We start from the raw sequence: 21,134 nt of genomic DNA, 5'->3' as shown, positions 1-21,134 counted from the left end.
GAACCACACCGATTCATCTTTACAAACAAACCTGCATTTCGTTAATACTTGTAAGATTATATTTTTCAATCCACTCCTTTGAAATTTGTTTCTAAAAGTATATTTTAGCAGACCAATATATGAAAATCTTACATGCTTTAATGTTATACAAGAATTTGTCAATCAAATAGTTCCAACAAAAAGCTCCCCTCCTCTAGTAGGTTGCTAAAAAAACTAATCTGTTATGCATAGGACTTTTAATCTATTTAGAAAAGGCAGTAATTTTTCTTCTCATATTATAATAGAATTGTCATTCCTTACCTTCTAACACCCTTCTTTGATGTGAATTCATTTAGCATAATGAATGTTGTTCCGAGTAAAATTATGTTAGGGTTTACATAAACTCTCTAAACTTCTTTGGCAATCATAGTTTCATGGATTTTCTAAAGTGCATATCCCACTACTTCTTAGATTTGCAAGGAAATTCCATTTTCATCCAATAGATTTACTTGTTATTGTCTTTTCAATTCCACCAAAATTTATAAATTAGGCCCTCAATTTATTACAAATAATATCCACATGTCACTTTCTTATTTAAAATAACTAACATTTTCAACTAAAATACTAAAATAATCAAAATTTTAAAAAATATATCAAAATAATCACTTTTTTTTTAACTGATGCTCTAATTCTAAGGCACATAGGAGGCGCACAGAGTGTAGACGCATGCATGTAGACGCCACATGCATTGGTGCATGCATGCCTTGGTGCCACATGCATTGACGCATGCATACACTACATAGTGTATGCGGCAGTGCATGTGGCACATGCACCTTTCATTTATATATATATATATATATATATATATATATATATATATATATATTTATATTTAAAATTTTAAATGTTAAATTTATAAGTAATTAAAAAAAAATCCTGAAAATAAAAATTATATTTATATTATAATGAAAAATTACATAGAATTGACAAAAAATTCATTGACCCGTCCGTAACGCCTCTTGTTCCACATCCAGGTGCATTAGTCTGTCTTCGAGATCTCCCACAATTTTCCTGAGGTGTTTGGGGTCTTTGAGTGCTGACATGATCCAATGGTGGCTGGTGTGAAAGTCTGGTGGAAGGTCCAACGGTATTTGATAGATATGTCATGATTTATCCCCAATAGTTGGGGGGGGGGGGTTGTCGCCAACGATGCTTCCGTAATTGAGTTCGGTGCCCATGTTGTTGTAGTTAAGTCATTGTGGTTGGGTGAACTGTGGACGGTATGCTTGCCTGAATTGGGATCTTGAATCGGTTTGGAAACAAATCAATGGTTCCTGGGGTGTACTATAATTAAACAATGGTTGGGTGTTATGGCGATGAGACGTTTGGGTGGTCATTGGTGGGGGGCTACGATGACATGACGCTGAATCGTATGAATCATCTGGGCTATAGACTGTTGTGGTGGCTGCGTATGGTTGTTGGTGGTTAGGGTTTGATTCTTGGTTTTGAGTTTGGGTGTGTGACATGAGCGGGTTGCGAGGTTGGGTGTTTGGTTTTTGGGTGTATATGGTAGGGCGATGGTGTGAGGTTGATCATTGGGTTTGGGTTGATTGACATTGTTCTTGGATGAAGATTTATTGTTGGGCGTAAGATGACGAAGCTAGTTGGCGTGAATCAATCAAATACCTTGACCCATACACAAATTGTGACGTTGTAACCGACCTAAACAATGCCATATAATGTTGAGTTGGTCTAGCACCCTGTATGACTGGTTCGTTTAAGACGTGTTGTCGTCGATTCCTCCAATGACAACACATCTCTTTTACGAAGTTTCTCCAGTCGGAATAATCCCATTGGGCATCAACTCTTTGTTGATGCCAATCTCCCAAACACATCGGAGGTTCTAGAATTTGTTGCTGCATGCCGAACTTTAATTTTACACGGTGACTCTGGTGCATCTCCAAAGTAGTGAATCAAATAATTGATGTTTTTCTTGTCCAAACTGCATCATCATCATCATGGTTAACCTGATGATCAAGACCCAAATATGGCCTCCAGATAAACTATACAAGAATATGACATGATTATATGATATGTAATTTGATAATTATTTTTAAATCAAAAGTAGAATTGTGTAGTAGTATTAAATCGTCTGGTCTAATGTGGTCCAATAAATTGCGATAGACTACTACGTGTTTCGGACACCTGTTGTAGTTCATCCCTTTAACTGACCACCTAGATCGAAAATATTTGAAAAATATTATTTACAATTAGTTGTAATATAAAGTCTAACAAATTAGATGGTAAAGTTTTAAACTTACATTGTTGCAAAGTGGGATATGAATGACTTCTCGTTTACAGGAGCGAGTGACGACATTCTTGACCAACCCCATGCTTGTAGCAAATACGCGCGTGAATAAAATGTTCAAGTATTTTTTGTTTTGGCATTTTTACACAACACACTATATAGATGGGTTAAAACAGCTTAACCCCAACTATATGTGCTTACCTTATTTATGTTTCGTAACAACGGTAAATGCATAATATTTACCGTATTACCAGTACTTTTAGGAAATAAAAAATTATCGAATAGAATCATAATATAACATCGAGCTTTAATTATTTTTTCATACTCGGTAGATTCTTCGATTAATGTTATACTTGCATAATATTGTTTGAGATATTTTAAGTTAATACCTTGACCCCTAGCTTGACCAGAAGTCTCTCCCGTAGTTGTGTCGTCACACAAAGGGGCACCCAACAATTCATTACATATAGAGTTATCCTGGTTAACTCTACCATTCATGACCTTACCATCAATACGTAGACCTAACAACATGTAGACGTCCTCAAGTATGATGGTACACTCACCGAAAGGAAGGTGAAATGTGTGAGTCTCGAATCTCTATCTCTCTAACAAAGCAATAATAAATTTATAGTCAACCGAGTATGAGACTATGTTGAGGAGATTACCAAAACCGCATCCTCGAATATATGGTTCTATCAAAGGATCGTAGGATACATATTCATGTACACGACATCGAAATCGTTTTGGATCCTAATAAAACATAAGTAAGAAAATGGTTTGATTGTGTAGTTCATGTCGTCAGCCGGTCACAATCGTACTAACTGTCCTAGTGTTGGAACAAGCACAACAAGATAATTTTACATGTACCTCTTTTGCTTTATATTAAAAACAATATTTATTTCATATGATAACTTTGTGAGGAAATACCATAAAAAACAAATACAACACATTCAACACACAAGCAACACATAAATAACAGCACAACAGACTACAACAAATAAAATACATTACTATAACTAAGCAATTACAACCATCAAAACAATTTTGAACATATTATACATCATCTTGTGAACGTCTATGTCAGTCTTAATATCCACCCATACACACACTTCTCCATTTTGGTTGAACATGGACTCAAGCCATTGGATTCTTCTAATCCTTTCACCAGCTGCAATTTCTCCATCTAACCAACAGTTCAACGTCCGATTAAGACGTTCAAACGATTCTATATTCCAAAGTTGAATCTTTATCAGAGGCTGCACTGCTGAAAAGATTAAATCGACATTTCTCTTGTGAATGTATTCAGACATGGTTAAAGAACAAAAAATTGAAGGAGATTGAAGTAAAATGAAAGAAAATGAGGTTTGAGGGTAAGAAGTTGTCTGCAAAAATATGGGAGATGCGCATGTTATTTATAGATGAAACCATGAATGCATGCGCCAGATGCATGAACGCACACATTAAACCATACATGCATGCGCCAGTTAGCATGATGCCTAAGTGCAATACCATTGGGAGCATGCGCCAACTCCAGTGACGTCTCCTTTTGATGGTTATTGGATGCGTCAATTCAACTGATGCATTAGTTAAAAAAGGTGGTTATTTTAGTATATTTTTTGAAATTTTAGTTATTTTGATATTTTAGTTGAAAATATTGGTTATTTAAAAAAAATCTCCATGTGGAGTAAAAAATAGCTTATAGCTTATGTTGGTATATAGCTTGACAAACAATCTTAATGAAAATACTCGTCAACCAGAACAAGTTGGAAGGCTTAAATATTTAAATGAATTATATGTAATAATGATATCCATCCGATATTTGAAAGTATGCTTATTAGAAATAATAATGTGTGTTAAAATACATCTCAGACATGACATGACATGATTGAATTTCTAATTTGAAGCATTTTGTTATTTGGTGATGTTGTTCTTTAATTCCTATGCCTCTTATGTGTCGAAAGAGAACATTATCATCATTAAATAGGTGAATAATATGAGATATTTTTAGCAATAAGATGATCATAGAGTTTTCCCTTATTTTAATTTTTGATAATTACAGAGAATATTTAGGACAGAGAATAAAAAAACATAAAGTTAAATTGAGTCTTTCAGACAAGACTTTTAAGTCGAGTGCCTCAGACGAGACATTTATGTCGAGTCTCTCAAATAGGACTTGTAAGTTGACTCCTTTAAACAAGATTTTTATGCTGAGTTCCTCAGGCCAGACTTTTGAGCTGAGTCCCTGAGTGAGACTTTTAATCGAGTAACTTAGGCATTGTACGAGGCGAGTTTATTTTATGCTATTTGTATTCTTTCCCTTTGCAGCTCATTTATGAAGTGTGATGGCTTTCCCGTTGTTCATGATTTTGGTGCCTATTCTTGGTGGTGTGTTTCCCCTCAGGGATTAGGCTTCGTTACCTGCGGAGGTGGAGGCGATTCGTTGTTCGTCATCGAATGAGTAGTCAAACATCTTTTCATAAAAGGTTCTTTGACATATTGTCTCTTTGAGAGGTAAAGATTCTTCTTTGATGATCCAACATTAATATTGCCTTTGAGGATGATAATGATTTTTCTTTGAGGGTTCATTATCAATATTGCCACTTAGGGCGATAAGGATTCCTTTTTGAGTATTCAACATTCACATTATGTCTTAGGGCGACAAAGATTTTTTTTAGGATCCAACATTAATATTACCTCTAAGGGAGATAAGGTTTACTCTTTAAGGTTTAGCATTCACATTGCCTCTTAGGGCGCAAATGATTTCTTTTTAAGAATCCATCATTCCCATTGCATCATAGGGGGACAAGGATTTCTCTTCGAGGTTCTAAGATTCACATTGTCCCTTAAATGTTCCACTACTTTGTGGAAAGATGCCACTCTGCTTCTAATGTGTGCATCTAAGCCTTATCTTATTTTCTTTCTCGTTGAATTGAGCATGCTTCCATGTAGGCACATTGATTTCGACCGACATCACAGGGTCTGCTCGATATACCATAGTGAGATAATGGATTTAGGTAGGCCGAATCTGCATATGTTCCGCTACTAATAGAAGCGACAAAATCTTTCTATTGTGATCTTGAAGACGACCCCCACCTTTATCCACTATGTGAAGTAATCAACTCCAATAATTAAGAACTTCAGATGACCAAACCTCCGTCTCTATCCACTTTGTGAAGTAGTCAATTCCAACGATCAAAAACATTAATTCACAAGGTTCCAGCGAGAAGAGACCTAATATGTCCACGTGTCGTTGGTCAAAAGGTCATGGCGACATGACAAAGTGAAGAATTTTGGTTGGCACGTGTTGTAGGATAGAGTGTTTCTGGCACTTGTCACCTCTTTTAATGAATTATGCACTAACCTTCATTAGAGTGGACCAATAATAATCTTCCCCGAACAGCTTGTGAGGGAGGACTCACCCACCAATGTAACAACTATACGTTTTTTGGTGGACCTTTGTGAGAACTGAAACGATTTCACTATCTCCCATGCATCTCAACATGGGAGATGCCCTCTCCATCTTATAGAGCTTTACGGATATCAAGGTGTAATTTTTTTGTGCATTTTTAGTTGTTCTTCACTTCTAGATCATATGATGGTAGTTCGTTTGACAACATATAATGTATAATGGATGCCATCCAAGTGGCGGTGGAGGCGACTTTTAAGAGTATTGATTCCACTGCCTCAATACTGGGAGCGGCAAAAGTTTCTTAAATGAAAGTTTGTTTATGACCTGATCTTTTGGTGTTGATGAGCTTGGAAAGAAGGTCAACTCTAGAGTTTTAATCTCTAGGTACATATGTTATCTCAAAAGTTTAGAAACGTTCAAATAATTCACACATATTTTTCATATATATGATCAACCGGGGTTCCTTCTTCTGATACTCCCTAGAAACTTGATTCACTATCAATTGTGAATCACTTCTGACTTTAAGAATTGAAGATCCCATCTCTATGGAGAAGACCATGCTAACAACGAAGGCTTTATACTCGACTTAGTAGTTGCTAGCTTTAAACTCAAACCTTTAGGACTGCTCTATTAAGAGGTCGTCTTATCCCTCTAGCATTATTCCATTTTATTTCAATTTTGATCCCTATTGACTACCACAATAGATTTGTTAATAATTGGCAGCATAAATATATATCATTTCGGTATATATCATTCTTCCAACAAGCATCCTTCTTTCTCTCATCATTTCAACATCTATCAATTTCTCATCTTGTATTAACATAGTGAGACCACACTTAAATTGAAAATAAAATGAATCTTGGTTGTTACAAAATTTTCAACAATATTGTCTTTGCCTGTTTTTTTTGAAAAAGAGTAGAGTAGATAAATAAGCCATTTGGTATATAGCTATACAACATGAGTTGATATTTTAATGCTTCAAAGTGTGATGCCTTAGTTTCACGTAATCTTTCAGTAATTAATTGCAAGTACATTTTGGTTGAAATCAGTAGGAAAAAGTGTGAGCCAAATGTGTTTCCTTCATACCTCAAATCTTGTTCAGAGGAAAATGTAATGACTAAAAATTCATCGGTGGAAAAAAATAATATAATTATGAACTACTTATGGAGGATAACAAGAACCTAAAGAAGGAGAGATTAGAGTTGTAAATGCAAATAGGTGAATGAAAAGCACTTGAAATGAAGTCGTTGGAGTGTCCCTTTCAATGTATTGATAGCCAACAAAATAAAGTTAAGAGATTATGTTAATTGATTACTTATTTGTGAAAATGGAGAAGAAGAAAATATGTTTGTTATCATATTGAATAATTATTGCAGGCATGTTTTACATTACTTGGTTTAGTAATCAAATCTGAGTAGGGAACAATATTGATGAGATTCATAGTTCAATTTCCACCAGTACTGCAATATTCGTTTGATTCAGATTGCAAGATCAATTTTGATCAACTTTGCAAATTTAGAGTCTGACCACTTTTATATATATGCAAATTTATTGATGATGCACTGCAAGAAAACTTCTCTCCAACATTATTGATGATAATGTTGGGACAAGAAGCAATGCTAAACACACTGTTGGAAATTGATAGAAATGGTTGGAACATGGGAGAGAAAGAAGGAAGGTTCTTGGAAGATTGATATGCATTGAGATGATATATACTTATAATGCCAAATGTTAATACTTATGTTGTGATAGCCAAGAAGGAAGGATCAAATTTTATTGCCTACCAACACAACGTCATTAAAAATAAATCCAAAATTGAAAAGGGACTTTAAATCCAAAAGTAGTTTGTAAATATTAAGACTCTTTCATACTGAATTCTATGCACATTGCATTATCTTAGGACTAACAATGTATATTTTAGTTCATATAGTTTTTTGAATGCCCATAACCACCTTCATTTTAATCACAATAATTTTTTAAAATAATTTTTGACTAACTAAAACTAGAAATAGGTGGAGATTAAATGGAATGGAGTTCTGGTACGATAAAGTGAGCTCCCGGTACAACAAATTAGAAATGGATATGTAAAGTTAACACTTTAATGCTCAAATCAGTGAATGAGTGAGAAATTAATATGATTGTGTGAATGAGAGAGTACGTGAAATGACATGTCTTAAGCTTTATATAGTGTGGGTTGATAAAACCGTCTACTCGAAATAAGACTACTCATGCAGATTTTCATCCGATTAGATCTAAATGTGGGAAATATGCTGGATGCCCAAATCCTTTGTCCTTGGCTAGGGTGAGGTCCCACATATTATGTGCGTCTTTCTGTGTGATGCTTGCTATTGAGCTTTCTTAGTGGGCCTTGCGAGCAACCCAAAAAAGTTTCCCCCTAATCCCTTGTTCTTATTCGTAGAATGAGGGCTTGTCATGCGTGTTCTCAAATCTGACTTCTAGTAGAAGGAAGTGAAAGATCTTTGACGAAACATTAATAACATCGGGAACATGCACATTAAATATCTATCTTATGATCATCAATATTTCGTAGCGGAGTCTCGATGCCATGGATGGTGGAAAGTTGGGTGGTGATATTTACTTTAAAAATATGTTAGGATTTGGTCCTTCATTTCTTGCACTTTGGGGAATCCCTTGCCATATATGACTTTTGACAGAGATGTAAAGCTTAAATTTATATCTACCTCGTGCTTCCACCTATGATTGTTTCTATTTATATGTTAGAAACCCTTTTAAAATGGACAAATATTGTCTCGAAGTTCGAAATATGACAGGAGTCAACTCGATAGTGTGGGTAGATCAAGAGACATAAAATTCCATTTATGCCTTTGTCTGTAAAGTTGGTCTAGATCATGCCTTCAAAGAGGTGGGTCCTTTGTTATACTGGGAGTGGTTTCTCCCGAAAGGGAATAAGAGGATATGCAACAAGTAGGATAAGTACATTGTCCCACTTCATGAATGCATGTTTTTCTTAATATGTTTCCACCTTCCATTCAATGAGTTCAAGGTGGGTGTTCTAAATCACTTGGAAATTTCCACTTCACAATTGCACCCAATGAGTTGAGCTTACATCAAATTATTCCAACATTGGTGTGAATAAAAGAAAAATGTGCCGACCTTGACACTATTTTTCCATCTCTTTAAAGGCAAACATAGCTCTGCTAAATCGGCGTGAGGTCAAGGTCTGATTTCCCCTAAGGAAGAATAGTAAGATGTTTGAAGTTTATTTTTATAGTGTGAAGAGTTTCAAGGTTATGTATTACCTGGTTACCTCCTTAATGAGGTGGCTTACGCTAACATATGTGGCATAGAGCTTTAGTCGCCTATCTGATCCTCAGGTTGATTCCCCAAGTTATGGCGTCAGAGCCATTTTTTTGGCGGATGTCAGTTATCATGTCTATAATATTGACGACTTATCCCAGGAAGAGACCTATCTGAAAAGGAAATTGGTCGCCTTCTGGGGGTTTAGGTTTCGTTGAAAGTGTTGCTTCTTTCTGGACGACGCCAAAGAAATGGTTCATTGAAACACACTCGTTAGTTAAAGTTGCTACAAAGGAGGAGAGGCAAGTCATCTTTGGTGAGTGATGTATAAAATTTCTCCTTTTATTTAATTCTTTCTTAATGACTATTTATTCAACTTGCTTATTTTCTACTTTGTAGATAAGATAAAATATCACCCAACGATGCTACAAATGAAGAGGACTCTTAGGGTTATCCCTTCACTTGCATATGACACAAATATGCTAGCACTAGGGGTGGAGAAAAAGGCATGGCTAGTCGGGAATGCCCATTTTTCATGCATTTTTTCACGGGATTCGCCAAGGTTTTATGCTCACATCCTCTAATATGTCTGGCCCGCCGCACCTCATTTTTTTGCAAGCTTTTATGGGGGAAAAATTAACATTTTTTTTCTCACTTTTTAGGCCTAAAAGGTTCAGTGCCCGCGACTATGCCCTTCCCGACCCTTATTTTTTTGTAGGGAGGGCCAAGATAATAGGCCCACACTCTCAACAATGTTTGCCTGCCCCTCCCTATTTTTTACGGGCTTTTATGGGGCAATTACAAATTGTGCGGACGCCCGTTTGCCACCCCTACCTACCACTAGAGTAGTTCTAATTATGAGATCTTCTGTTGATTCTTCCACACTCAACCTTCATTCCTCCCGCAAGACGGTAAAGGAGTTAGAGGTGTCATAGAACAAGGCTCATAAAGGTTAGAAGAAGGCTCGTGGTGACCTTCAGGAGATGCGTCTTAAAAACCTCGAGTTATGTGAAGTCGGTAGAAAACAATCTCTAAATTATATAGGTTACTTTTGAAAATGCCTTGCAAAATGTGGAACTTTTTCATCCTATGGTGCACATTTCTTGAGAGCAGATCCATTCTGATCAGGAGATGATGGATGGAAAACTGGTAATCATTAGGGACGAGTCAAACTCATATTTTTTTTTGTTTGGGATGTTCTTACCCAATGTAATATTTGTTGTAGAATAAATAAATTCCAAGGTTGCTTATTTATTGCATATCTTTATTTTATTTACTTATTGTTGTTTCTACCTATCATGGTGTTGCTTTAGTTCTTTGAGTTTGCTTCTATGAGAATTGGATAGTGTTAGAGGTCATTCTTAGAAGTTTTATTCGACGTCTTTGACCACGTATGACCAAGGGTTGGTACCCCTTCTCTGCCCCAAGTTTGAATTTGGTTCGAGGCCAATGTATTCTACTGATCGCATCATAAGAAACCTAGTTACTAGCATACTGAACGAAGAGCATGGAGTTAAGGACACTTTTACCCCTCTGTCCAGAAGGGAACCCTCACCTGAGGTAGAAAGCCAAGCTGAGAAAAATGATAACTCATCTAAAACAGAAAAGGAAGTAGCTGCTGAGGGTCTGTGTTCTCTTGGAAAAAACTTACCTAGTATGTCCCCTGATACTGCTCAGGGCATTGAGGAAGAAGGGTCTGAGGAAGAAGATGACACGTTGGTCAGTCTTGTGAAAACAAGTGTAGCTAATAGACTGAGAAAGAGGAAGAGTATGGCTGAGATAAGGACAGGTAGGAAAGAGAAAAGGGTTGCTGGTATAGGTCCCTCCAAATCTTGGAGTAAAGTAGAGGTCAGGAAGAAGAAAGACAGTGAAAGTTCTGAATCTAATGAGGATGTTGAAGACGATGTTCCAGACATCTCCTCTGACAAAAGAAAGGCTGTAAAGAAGTCTTCCAACAAAGTAGCTGCTGAGCACCTAGACAAATGGAGGTTTGTCACTCAAAGAAGGGTAGCAGTTGAAAGAGAATTGGGGAAAGAGACTGTTGAAGTGAAGGAAGTAATGGAATTAATCAAGGTAGCTGGTCTTATGAAAACTGTGACTGCTCTGCCTCAATGCTATGAAGGGCTAGTCAAAGAATTCATTGTAAACATTCCTGATGAGAGTTATGGAAAAAGCATCAGGGAGATCTACAAAGTGATTGTTAGGGGCAAGTGTGTGAAAATTTCACCAACCATCATCAACAAGTTCCTAGGGAGAGGAACTGATGGAGGGGTGGATCTAGAGGCCACAGATAATGAGATTTGTATGATGATTACATCTGGCCAAGTTAAGGAATGGCCCAGTAGAAAACACCTTTCAGCTAGTAGACTAACTGTCAAGTATGCCATCTTGCATAAGATTGGTTCTGCAAATTGAGTACCTACTAATCACATTTCTACCATCTCCATTGCTCTTGGGAGGATCATTCATGCCATTGGAACTAAGATAAACTATAATTTTGGAAAGTTTGTGTTTGATCAAACCATCAGACATGCCTCCACCAATGCTGTAAAGTTGCCCATTGCATTCCCATCTATCATCTGTGGGATCATCCTGAGTCAACAACCAGGAATCCTGAGTACAAGTGATATTCCAAGCAGGAGAAAAACTCCTTTGTCCATTCATTATAAGTTGTTTGAGGGAAGTCATGTCAATGATGTCATGACATCTTCCAGAAGGGAGTCTACAGCTAAAGGAAGCTTGATTGACCAACTGAAAGAAACCTGCAAGGAATTGGGCAATGGTATAAGGGTGGCCAAGGCCAGAAAAGAAGCTCTAGAAGTTCTCATCTGTAGTCTGGAAAGGGAAGACATAGAAAAGGCTGGAAAAGACTCAAATACAAGATCCCAATCCAGTTCTGAAAGCTCAGAAGACTCTGAAGGTGTAGCTGAAGATGAAGATGAAGGTGAAGGAGATACTTATTCTTCTGATTAATTGTCCCTGGATGTACTGAAGACTTGGAGGGGTGCTGGAAGGGATGGTGGAAGTTGCTGCTGTTTGGAAAGCTGATGTTCCTTCTGTTTTTTGTATTTTGTGGCAGTCCTTATGATGCCTGTTATGTAATATTTAGGGCTCTTAATGAGTTCCTTGGATTTGTTCATTATCTTAGCTGCCTGCTGTGTATAATGATGTTGTGTACTTCCTGAATTTTTGTTTTAACATGCTTAATGTTATAACATCTGTTTTAAACTTTCTCTGCTAGACTAATAGACATTTATTTTGTCTGATTGGTCACCTTTGGTCAATTTTGACTAAAAAGGGGGAGAAGTGCTTGATATGGAAGTTGGATATGGCTGATCAGAAGGACAACTATTATTGATATGGTACACAGGTGCTGATGTTGTAGTAGATGTCAGTATGACATTCTGGCTGGTACAGGTGTTGGAGTTACAGTAGCTGTTATTTGATGAATGCACAAATTTAGGGGGAAGAGAAATACCCTTGTGCATGTGTGTATTACTAGTAGCCATAGCTAGTAATTGTTTTTTGCTTCTGCTGCTGATTAAACTACTGGTATGTGGTTTAACTGCTGATAGTTTGCCTTGTGAACAAAAAGGACAGATATATGTTTTAGCCAAAATTTGCCAAAGGGGGAGTTTGTTGATTCTAAGTGTTGGCAGCAATTTTGGTAAAACAAAGAGTGTTCACAAGATGTCATGTGTGATGTCTTAACATGAGATATCCTATGTACCTGCTGGAGTTGAAGAACATATGCAAGCAGGATTGTTTCAGAATGCCACTTACAATGCTAAGGCTTCTGATATTGGATGTACCTGCTGGAGCTAAATTGGAAGACATATGCTGCAGGATTGTTTCAGTTGACATACTCATTGTCATGGTAACTGATATGGATGTACATGCTATAAAAGGAAACTGGATTATGCAGGATTTTTCCAAATGTCAGACCCGATGTCATGACATCCTGTACACAGAACATTCAGTGTGAATGTCTGGTGTTTTGTGATTGCACAATTGGTGGCAATCATTGGTTGATTGAAGATATGGCTAGCTGGCGCATTCTATCAGGGATATCAACCAGATTTGTTTATTTTCAAGGAGATCTTTACAGCTGATATGAAAAGATTTGATTGGAAAATATATTTAGGGTTTTCAAGCTGTCCTTTGTTTCTATAAAAAGGGACTTAGAAAACCTGATTGGACACACAACCAATACTGAGCGATATTTAGAGAGAGAGCTAGGGTTTGTGTCTGTAGGTCATTCAAGTCATCCATTGATGATTGAATTGGACTGATTTGTCTTCTTGATCAAAGCTTTGAAGCAAGATCAAGAGTGTGTCTTCTTGATTGAAACTGTGAAGTAAAATCAAGAATATTGTAATTGAAAAGTATTTTCTTTTCACAAGGGATTGTTGTTTAAGATCACGGGTTTGTGATTGTAAGGGAAGTGAGTGGGTTCTCATATCTAAGAGTGCTTAGGTAAAAATTGCACGGGTAGAGATTAGGTGAGAAAGATTGTAACTTGGTTGTCATACGGTGAACTGACTTGGGGTGTTTTGCTTTTTATCGCAATGTCGCGGATAGCAAGAGTCGCCACCGACTTTTCTTTTATCCAATAAGGAAAGGTGGAAAAGAACAGGAAAGACCTCAATAGATTTTGGGTTCGGGAGGTACATTATACAAAGGGAAGGTGTTAGCACCCTTTGCATCCATGGTTATCCATGGGCTCTTAATTGCTGGATCACTTATATTTTTGTCTGAAAAGTGTTGGTGAATTGTTTAAAAATGTTTCGAAAAGAGAGTTTAACTTTGTAATGATTCTCGTATGAATGTATACAAAGTATTTATCTCGTTGGATTTTGGAAAACAGTTTAGAAAAATATAACTTGGTAATGATTCTAGTATGAATGTATACCAAGTGGTGATTTTCTAGGACTTGCAAAGTGTGAGGGTGGAAAATGTTTTAGGTTATGATCCAGTAATTGAGAGTTATACCTTCCTAAGGTCGTTATGGGCATTTCCTATCCTTGTGAGGGTAAAGCTGTCCTTACTATTGAGAAGTAAGTAGTTTTATCCTTTGGATGTAAAAGGGTCATCGTAGGGTCATCGATAGGTCATTGAAGGCAACAGTTGTAAGGATACCTTAGCATTCGAAGGGACGATCATCATTTAACCGTAGGCTACACCGAAGGGTCATCGAGGGACAAAATCATATATTCGAAGGCAACATCCGAGGGACTATGATTTATTTTAAAGGGACATGATGATTTAATCGAGGGGTCTTTGCTAAGGGTATCCCCACATTCGCGGGACATGATCGTAATACCGTAATATCGTAAGGCAAAAGAGAGGTCCAAGATCACATATTTAAAGGTCATATTTTAAAGTCAATTAGGTGATTAGGATGAATCTCCACATTAAAATCAATACATTAAAATTAATACATTAAAATTAATACGTTAAAATTAATACATTAAAATTAATTAGGTAATTTAGGGTGAAACTCCACAAGGGTATCCCACAAATAAAGTGGGAGACCTAGACAACAATCTTTTCCTGGGATATGTGAGCCTTTACAAAATTCAACAAATGGGTTAGAATACCAATCAGGATGCAATCAAGAGTTGCACCAAAGCAGTAATAGTATCAGGTAAACAGAGCATGGTTATGATAAAACAGGTCAGATGGGCAAAGATCAAAACAGAGCGAAAAAACAACGGCATCCATTACAACAATTCAAGGTATCCAGGCATAATTAAGTCCACATGCAAAACCTCAAATATATTTATGAATTCAATTATGATATCACATGTGCATTAGGAACATAAAGCGGTGATAGTAACGCAAACCTGTTGGCAATTGAATTGCAACCTCGAATTGGCCGATCGGATCGAATTGAGCGGAAGTGACCTTGCTGCCGTAGGCTTTTCCTTCCGGGTTTCCTTTAGGGTTACTCGGAATAAGTTAAACAGTAGTCCTGAACACTCCGCCACAAGCCGGCAGGATTTGTCCTTGGATTCGTCAACTAAACAACAAATTAAAACGAAGAAAATAAACTAGATCCTAACGTAAGGTTGGATCCGATAAAAAGGTACACAATAGTTTCCTTTGTAGAAACTATTGTGTGAATATAACTAACTAAATGCTGAAAAGGAAATAGGAAATTGCAAGGAAAATAGTGTAGAACTCGTAGGAAAAACAATGCCTAAGCTGCTGGAAAAGAAAATATGCAAAAGTGAAAACGGCCAAGGAAAAATGTGGAAAAAGCCCCCCCCTCTCTAGGTTTTCTTCGTGGCTATTTATATTGGTACCATTAAGTAACTACTTGCTGCCAAGAGCTCTTCAACGTGGCTAATTTCATGGAGTGGATATAGGGCCCAACACTCCTCAACGTCTCTTCAAGTCTCTGAGGCGTTACTTGCGCCCAAAAAGTAGGGTAGTGGTGTGACGCTCGTCACACCATGTGTGACGTCCGTCACAAGGCTGCTTTGCGTGACGTTCGTCACGCCCTCCGTGATGTCCGTCACAAGCACAACATTTGTGGCTTGCGCTTTGGGCTGGGCTTTGCTATTTGGTTCGTTTTCTCTCCTTTTTGCACCTCTTTTCCTCCATTTTTACTTGTGCTTCCAAATAAACCACTTTCATGTTATCACTAGGCGAGCGTGTAGCGAATAGGTCAGTTTGGGTCATTCGCGAGTTGGGCCTTCGTTCCCTTAAGATCAGTGTCATGAAAATGAGTCGGAATGCCTTGAAAAATGTCTTGAAATATAAATGGGCAAATTTTGGGGTATGACATTGGTGAAGTGTACGGATAGTCTTTGAATTAATTCTATTTTAGTGGATTTCCTTCCTGGCTTGGTAGCCCCCAGACGTAGGTGAGTTGCACTGAACTGGGTTAACAATTGCTTGTGTTATTTGCTTTACCATTCTGTTTCTGTTTATCCATTGTTTATAACCAGATATCAGTGTCGTGACATTACCTTCGACATCTTATATCTGATACCAGAATTTCAATTGGTATCAGAGCAGGCATCCTGCTCTGGTTCTGGGTGAGATCTAGGGGCAATACTTTCTGGTACAATGGAAAGAGATGGAGGATCTGTTCATAGGCCACCTGTAACACCCTTCTAAAATACCCCAATAATTTAAATTAAATATCAAAATACAACATCAGAGTAATTATGCAGTTATGGGTGTCACATAAACACTTCACACCATGTTCCAAAATAACAGTCATGCTCTTTATTTAATCAAATAAACATTCGCATAAATCGCAGCGGATATAAATCAAATCAATCAAAACATGTAACACATTACATGTAAAATGGTTCATAGCCAACAGTAAAACATTCAAAACATCCCTTCCCGATGTTACATCTATCAGAGCATGACCCCCTAATGAACTACTCTAGACTCCAAGTACTAGCTCCTACTCAATCACTGCTCGTTACCTGAAAAACAGTTGTAAGGGTGAGTTCCTCAATCAATATAATAAGTATTATAAAATATCATGTCATGTTAAGTAATTTAACACACTTCATCACCCTAATCCAAACATGTATTCAGTAACAGCACACCAACTCAACATAATACTCAACACCAACACAAACAACACGTAAAATATTGGAATACATCCATTCATATTATACGCCATACATATATTATGCAATGAGACTCCATGCATGCGGTACCGACTATTTGTGAACATATAGTTCAACCTCACCGTCCAAATCCAGGCACGGCTACCAAGCTCACTAGTCCCACTCATTTGAGACATAGTGACTCACTCACTAATTCCTCACCATGGGAATTAGCTACCACCCCAAATGGGCCATGCTATGCACGCTAATCACCTAGCATGCAAACATCAACAACAATCAAAATGATTTACTCACTAATTCCTCACCATGGGAATTAGCTACCACCATAAAGGCCACAATATGCATGCTAATCACCTAGCAATGCAACAACAACAACAACTCAAGAATAGACATATGCTCACACTCTAAGCCATAAAACAGTCTATTCACAAATGCATACATAACTGATACATTCACAGCATCATGCATACCATCACACATCATCAACACATTTTATCACAAAAGCATATCATATCATGCCGCATAATCAAACACAGTATTAGCACACTCTACTAATACCTATACTACTCAAAACAACGGGAAAATGATCCCTACTACGTCATACATCAGCTAAGTTACATCACTCAGCCTAAACAACCAAAAACTGCACAACCATAGTTCAGAAAAATCACAAGTCTGCCCATACGCGTATTGCCTATGCCCATACGCGTATTGCCCATTCCTGACCAAGTCCATACGCGTATTGCCCACGCCCATACGCGTATGCTACGCGTACCACATTCTCATACGCGTACTAACAGAGACAATTTCACGTTCAAAACATCATCTTTTTCACTCATACGCGTAAGGCTTCATCCATACGCGTACCAGCCATATCATACGCGTATTGCCTAGTGCCATACGCGTATGACCAGAAACCAGAATTTCCAGATCTGCAATGGCTTCTCCTGCTACGAGATCTATCCAATTCAACCTTCCACAGTCCAAATTTTACACACAATTCATTCATCTCGTCTAACACGAATCATACACTTTTGATTTCACAAATTTCTAACCTTTCTACCTCTAATTCCTACGAATTTCTTCAATTTTAATCCCAATTTCGTTCATCCCAAAAGTTCACAAATTCATCATACATCATTCAATCAGAGGCAAATCAATGGTTTCTCACTACCCATCACATATTATCCCATAATACCCATTAATCGATGATAAACCCCCCTTACCTGAGTAAATCCGGCAATCTCTGAGCTCCAAGCTTTTCCTTCCTTCAACCTTCGTCCTCTGGCTCTTTGCCCTTTTTCCCTTTTCTGCCTCTTCTCCCTTTTCACGTGAAAATAACTCTTTTTACCAAATGGAACCTTTTTACTGATTTCTACTTTTATTCCAATAATAACAATAAAAATAATCCAATAATAATAATCCCAATAATATTCCAATAATTATTATTCCAATAATAATAATAATAATAATCCAATTATCTAATTAAATTAATAAATATATTATTAACTTAATTTAAATAATTACCATATTATTATCGGGGTGTTACACCACCTATCCTGGATGGTTCTAACTATGACTATTGGAAACCTAGAATGGTAGAGTTTTTAAAATCCCTTGATAACAAGGCTTGGAAAGCTGTCTTGACAGGATGGGTGCACCCTGTAGTCACTAAAGAAGGAGAAGCCACTACTGAAAAGAAGCCTGAAGAACAATGGTCCAAGGAGGAGGATGATCTTGCTCTTGGAAACTCTAAAGCCTTGAATGCAATATTCAATGGTGTAGACAAGAATATTTTCAGGCTGGTAAATAATTGTGAAGTGGCCAAAGATGCTTGGGACATTCTCAAGACCACTCATGAAGGCACCTCTAGGGTAAAGATGTCTAGACTTCAACTGCTCACCTCCAAGTTTGAAAACTTAAGGATGAAAGAAGATGAAAACATTCATGAATTCCACATGAGTATCCTTGAGATAGCTAATGCCTCAGGAGCCCTGGGAGAGAAGATGACAAATGAAAAGTTGGTGAGAAAAATACTTAGGTCACTCCCTAAGAGATTTGCAATGAAGGTGACTGCCATAGAAGAGTCTCAAGACATCTCCAACATGAGGGTAGATGAGTTAATTGGCTCTCTCCAAACCTTTGAGATGGGATTGATTGAGGGAACTGAAAAGAAAACCAAGAGCATTGCCTTTGTTTCCAACAAAGAAGAGGAAAACAGTCAAGATGTGGATAAAGAGTGGGCAAATGAAGTTGCTATGCTGGGGAGACAGTTTAACAGATTGTTAAAGAAAATGGATGTCAGATCCAAGGTAAATGTCAAGAACATCGCGTCTGACATCAGTAAATCCAACAATGCTGGAAGAAAAGCAAGAGCAGATGAGAAGCCCAAAGAAGGAAAAGAGGTTCAGTGTTATGAATGTGATGGGTATGGACATATCAGGTCTGACTGTGGGACCTACCTTAAGAAACAGAAGATTAGTCTTGCTGCCACATGGTCTGATGAGAGTGATACTGAAGAGGCTGCAAATCTTGTGACTGCTTTGGCAGGAAGATGGGAATCTGATGAAGAGTCAAGTGATGGTGAAGTAACCTTTGAGGAATTGGCCTCTACCTACAGAGAGCTGTGTCAGAAAAGTGTTGAACTGAACAAGCAGTCTTTAAATCGAGAAAAAGACATAACTCAACTTGAGAATGAGAAGGTAGAATTCTTGGAAACCATCTCCAAATTGAAAACAGAAGTTGTGGCTCTAAAGATCAAGCTAGATGAAGATCAACAAGTTGAGAGCCAGAAGATAGTCCAACTGGAGAAAGAAAAAGCAGAACATGTGGAAATTATCCTCAAGCTAAAGACTGAAGTTGTGCTCTTAAACTCAAAACTAGAAGAGACAACCAAGTATGTAAGGATGCTGAACAATGGATCTGACTCCTTAGACAAGATTCTTCAAACTGGACAAAGTACAGGAGTCAAATCTGGATTAGGGTTCCATAAAACCAAGGCTGAAAGTAGCTACACTGGCTACAAACCTCAAGCTAAACCTAAATGCAGCAATAGTAAGAGCAGTTCCAAGATGTCACATCATATGTCACACCATCAGAAGAAAGAACAACAAAAATACAAACACCTAAGATGGAGATGTCATTATTGTGGGAAATTTGGACACTCAAGGGCCTTCTGCTATAATCTGTATGGTTACCCTACCCACCTTCATCAGCAACAGCAGAAGAGAAAACAGCAGTATGGCAAGCACCAAAGATGGAGATGTCATTACTGTGGGAAAGCTGGACACTCTAAGTCTTCCTGTTATAAGCTGTATGGTTATCCTAGCCATGGTCATCAACAGATCCACTATCAACCCATACCCAAACATCACAGGCCTATCAACAAGAAGCAATGGGTTCCTAAGACTAGTGTCACAAGTCTAATGGCTCTCAAAGAAGACTGGTATTTTGATAGTGGATGCTCTAGACACATGACTGGGAACTCAGACTTGATAACTGATCTTCACCCTCATGACTTAAGCTATGTAACCTTTGGTGATAGAGCTAGAGGTGAAATAAAGGGGATAGGCAAGCTTGAGTGCCCTGGAGCTCCTAAACTTGACAATATTCTTCTGGTCAAGGGCCTGACTTCAAATTTAATAAGCATCAGTCAGCTAGGGGATCAAGGTCTGAGTATCATCTTCACTAAAACTGAATGTCTGATTGTGAACAAAGACAGTGAAGTAATTATGAAAGGAATCAGGACCAACAACAACTGCTACATATGGAGCTCTCAAATGGATAATCCCTCTAAGATAAGCACAACTGCAAGAAGAATCTTCAAGGGAAAGGAAAAGTGTCAGATAAGGATACCTAACCTCAAGGAAGAAAAGGTCATGATGGCCCAAACACCTAAACATATGACTGGTGGTATGAAGTCTGAAGGTAGTAAGAGCCTTGCTGGAACTGAGACACAAGGAACTATGTCAGTTGAAAACAACAATGCTCAACCAGGGTGGATGAAACTACTGAGCATTATCTACAATGTCACATTCGATGCTATGACATTGTATTATGACAACCTGACTGCAAAGGATTTGTATAATGAAAAGGGAACATTAGGGGCTTGGTTTCTTGAGAAAATATGGCAATTAATGAGGAGTGGAAAAGGCAACAAGAATATTGGCTGCCCAATAAAAAGAAAAAGCCACATTACTAATGAACCATCTCTTAGTATTGGAAATAGCACACTCTGCCTGAACACAATCAAACTCCTCAAAGAACCTCTGCTAGAGCAAAGAAAGTTTTCTCAAAAGTTCAACAACATGTCTCAACATCCGTCAACATCTAGCTCAAAATCCTTTCATACTAGAACTTCCTCCATGGAATTTTTGATGAAGATTTGATGGAAGTAACTCCTCTGTGTATGATACCAGGTAACGTTCCAAGCTCATCTTCCATGGCTAAAACTAAACAAGGTAACACTCCTGAAAAATCACCTGATAAAGAGGACATGCACTCTACTGATCGCATCATAAGAAACCTAGTTACTAGCATACTGAACGAAGAGCATGGAGTT

Source organism: Lathyrus oleraceus, chromosome 6 (assembly GCF_024323335.1).
Source record: "Lathyrus oleraceus cultivar Zhongwan6 chromosome 6, CAAS_Psat_ZW6_1.0, whole genome shotgun sequence".
In the NCBI taxonomy this organism is placed as follows: Eukaryota; Viridiplantae; Streptophyta; class Magnoliopsida; order Fabales; family Fabaceae; genus Lathyrus; species Lathyrus oleraceus.
This window is presented reverse-complemented; position numbering follows the sequence as displayed.